Source organism: Monomorium pharaonis, unplaced genomic scaffold (assembly GCF_013373865.1).
Source record: "Monomorium pharaonis isolate MP-MQ-018 unplaced genomic scaffold, ASM1337386v2 scaffold_284, whole genome shotgun sequence".
NCBI classification, from domain to species: Eukaryota; Metazoa; Arthropoda; class Insecta; order Hymenoptera; family Formicidae; genus Monomorium; species Monomorium pharaonis.
Window position 1 is genome coordinate 57,560 of NW_023415565.1, and position 3,794 is coordinate 61,353.

The 3,794-nt window shown below is 46.5% G+C and overlaps 1 pseudogene; it reads left to right on the plus strand.

The window, feature by feature from the left end:
- The first annotated feature begins 1,393 nt into the window (after positions 1-1,393).
- On the plus strand, positions 1,394-3,790 carry LOC118648204 (annotated as a pseudogene).
- Positions 3,791-3,794: the final 4 nt, after the last annotated feature.

Below are 3,794 nucleotides of genomic sequence, written 5' to 3' on the forward strand. Positions count from 1 at the left end.
AGGCGATTCTGCTAGTTGGATTTGATCGCTAATTTAGTTAATCGGCACTTGATCGAAGTCGTCCTTACGCAAACTTCTCCGAGTTAACGTTACAGACTGTCGTGAACACGATTGCCATCCCTTAATTAGTAATAATATTTCATTAGAAATTAACTTTCGAAAAAAAATTGACAAGGAGCGGATATTTAACGTAGAGGTATGCAAATTAATTTTCTATAAGTAATTCGAAATTTTGAAATAGTTTATATTCGAATAATTCGGACATCTCTAATGTGTTGAGCGTAATAGTTTATTACAGTCATTAATATAATTTGTATATTACGACTGAAATTGTAACGCCTTATGTATATACTTTAAGAAAAAGATAATCAAGCCTGTTGCAACCTAATTTTTTTTTCAACTGGAGAAAACTTCGGTTGATTGGCTTTCATGCCATTTCTACGCTATTATTTCCTTGTGTCAAAAAGATCATCAAAAATTCAAAGTAATCAGCCGGAAATCTTTTTCCATCTGTCCATCTCAGGAGAGAACCGAGCGACGATCAATGTTAATCTCCGAGGTCGGGAAAACGCTGCAAAAGAACATACAGGTGAATGCACCTCCGGGAACGTTTCGCATCTTCTCCCAATGACGAAAGATCGAGGAGGCGCGATCGAGGGAAATCTCTCGAATACCAAGGCGCTCTGCGCGAGAAAGCGAGGCCGCGATCGCGACGGGGTGGGGTAGAGGACGCCGATTTACTCCCGAACATCGTGAATGCGATGGCGCTTGATGCCGTGCGTGCCGTGCGCCGACAATCGACAAGGCGCGCGTTAGGATGGAAGAAGAGAAAGGGCGAGGATTGACGAAAGGATGGAGGATTTTCCGCGCTGTTACCCTCGATTTCTGATCCGACTCCGCGCGAAGATTTCCTCTCTCTCTCTCTCTCTCTCTCTCTCTTTCTCCTCTCGATGCGATTGGCAATTGCAGCGGCGCTGATTATTCGTCCTTGATTGGACGCGCGATCCTTTCCCTCTATCTTTCAATTCTATCAGTCAAGAGAGAGAGAGAAAGAGAGGGGTATCAAGAGATATCAGAGAGGCAACGCCTAATCGGAGGATTCGGGTGGTCGCGGGGGCGCGTACGTCACTGTCATCGTCGGACAGTCCCCGGAGTGGGCACCGTGTGCGTCATGTCATATCACTCGCGCGAGCCTTGGCACGCGTGGCCACGACAACGACGTGGTGGCGGTGGTGGTGGTAACCGTCGGTGGACGAGATGAGGCGAGACGGAGAATCGGCGGCCCCGTCGCTGTTCGTGCGCGCGTCTTTGTGCGTCGAGGATCTGCAACAGCAGTGTCCCCCGTTGCGGGCTACTCCGCGTCGGTCTCTCCGCTCTCCGTTTCTCTCGCGTGTCGGTACCATCGCGCGCATGCGTACGCAAGCTCGAACTTCGGAGCAAGGAGCGTGAGAGACGGAAAGGGGGAGTTACAGTCGACCGTGTGCAACGGTGTGCATTGCACGTACGTAAAGGACTCTTCTCGATTACTCCGTGTGTTGAGCTGTCGGGGGCCAAAAATAGACAGATGAACGACGAGAGCGTCGTCGTCGTCGTCGGTGGTTCCTCGCGCGCATTTATCAGGATGCGCCACTGAGACACACTAAGATCGGATCGGAGATTGCTTGACGAGCGAGCGAGCGAGCGAGCGAACGAGCGTACGAGCGTACGAGCGTACGATCGCACACCGTCGTGACCACCGTGATCACCGTCACCTGGGTGTAGGGAGGAATGGAAGTGCTCAAGACATCCATGTCCCAGGAGATCGTCCACGAAGGATGGCTCATCAAATCGCCGCCTACCAAGCTCTGGAGAGCGGTTGGTATTAAAGTATTAAGCAGATACCTTATTTATCAGATCTTAAGGCCTGGACCTTTGTTTACGTCCTGACTCGTCAAATCTCTCCCTTTCTATCTTTACGAGAGACTTAGCCTCTCGAGGAAGAGGTGGACTCTGGAACAACATTGCCTAATCTCTCCCTCGTGAACAGGTTGAACGTCAGTTCGGCGACGACAATTCTGTCGTTCGTCGCTTGCACGAAATTACGCCTCGACGTAACCTAACCTAACCTAATTTCAGGAGAATTTGCGAGATTTTTTTTTCTTTTCGTTACTCTTCAATCATTTTTGGAACTCGCGTTTCGAAAAAGACGTACAATTTTCGTGATAAGCGACGTGGTCGTGTTTATCGGATATTCTGAACATCGACATATTTTTTGATAGGTTAATGTTAGGTTTGAGACAAAGGTATATCTATCTTTAATATCTATTTTTAATAGCGATGGCGAAAGCGGTGGTTTGCCCTTCGTCACAGTGGCGAGCTGCCTGGTCAATACTTCCTGGAGTATTATACCGACAGACGTTGCCGTAAACTCAAGGGTCGCATCGATCTAGATCAATGTGAACAGGTATCTGTCACGTTATCTTTATTACTTCCAATGAACTAACGGATACTCATTGATACTCTGTCACAGGTGGACGCAGGTCTTCGATATGAAAATCGTAAACAGAAATATCAGTACATGTTTTAATGTAAAGACACCAAAGCGGAATTATTATTTAGTCGCTGAGAATGAAGTGGACATGAACAAATGGGTGGATGCGGTTTGTCAAGTTTGCAGTCTGAAGGCATATACTCAGGACGAAGAACAACAAAGTAACAGAATTTCAAGTTTTAACTCATTATTACCTTTGTTTTTATAGTGTTCTTGCATTAAATGTACAGAAAATGCATTAAATTGTAAATAGAATTATGGATAGAATTATGATTTCTGACAATAACGAAATCAATTTTTTTTTAGTATTACAAATATAAATAAAATGATTTTTGTATTTGAGTTTGTATTTAAAGATTTTTTTATGTAATTTAAATGCATATGTGAGTAAGTCAGTATTCTTACTTGCCAATTCTAAGTTTTAATTATAATTCTAATATCGAGTTACTATTTACTATTAATTTGTTTTTCTTTCAGTGTTTCAATACGAGTCTCAAGAATCCCCGCCAATTTCACCTACTAGCACGATCTCTGGTCCCTACATTCCTATTAGCGAGTGCATTTCCGGTCGTCGGCTCAACGACACTAGTTTCTCTGAATTCGGCTCTTGGACAGGGACCCGAGCATTACGACGCCCCGAGAAGATTGGCACCCTCACCACCGCGGTCGCCCACAACGACGGATGCCGAGAGCGTCTTCACCGACGACGAGTGGACGGCGTCTGTAACGAACCCGAATTGGGACACTCTTCCTTCAACCGGTGAGTGTTTAACAATGTTTAACAATGTGATTTAATTCGTTTTTCTTATTTATTAAAGTAAAATTGTGATAGGTGATGCACGACAACCTCACGGCCCTAGCGATCACGAGATCGGCTCATGGAGTGTGAGAAAACGCTTCGGCAAGCTCAGAATCGTCGATTCCGCGGTGCCACCAGCCTTAGAGAAGTTACCAGCACCGCCCAGACCACCAAAAACCGCCTCACATGTTACCCGAAAATCCCGGTCATAATTACCTGAATCTAGACGGTGCCACTGAGAGCTCGAAACCGAGCACCCCAGCGACGTCAGCGCCGACAACACCTGCTGCTGCTACCGCTACCGCAGCCGCTGCCGCGGCCACAATGGGTGCCGTCACCGACGAATCGTACGATTTTCCTAGTCTCATCAACCGCAAATGGCTCAAGCGACCGTCGAAAATAACACGGTGGCGGTCGATCAGTCGTCGAAACACTTATACTCGAACGCTGCGCCGAGTACCATCA